The following is a 347-nucleotide window of genomic DNA, read 5'->3' on the forward strand; positions in this document are numbered from 1 at the left end:
GGGCATCTTAAAAAAAAAACGAGATAACAACGGTGTTCAAAAAACAAGGGAGGTAACCTTGAACTGGCCGCCGGTGAGCCGGACGGAACAGAGCCTTATCTTTTCTCCTTTTGCACACAAATAGGAGAAATATTGCTAAATTCTTTTTCTCAGCAAGAAATATCCCTGAAAAGGAAAATGCGCTCTAAGGGTAGGCCTATAAACGACCCCCTTGGAAGCGTGCCGCCTTTTACAGTTGAAGCCAAAGGGATGAAATAAACCCCGGCCTCCTGTAGTGCTCTCAGGCTTATTAGGATAAAAAAATTCCCACCTAATAAATTTTGGTCAGTCAGGTTGTCTGCTCTCAA

The sequence above is a fragment of the Colobus angolensis genome, unplaced genomic scaffold (assembly GCF_000951035.1).
Source record: "Colobus angolensis palliatus isolate OR3802 unplaced genomic scaffold, Cang.pa_1.0 Scaffold242, whole genome shotgun sequence".
Taxonomy (NCBI): Eukaryota; Metazoa; Chordata; class Mammalia; order Primates; family Cercopithecidae; genus Colobus; species Colobus angolensis.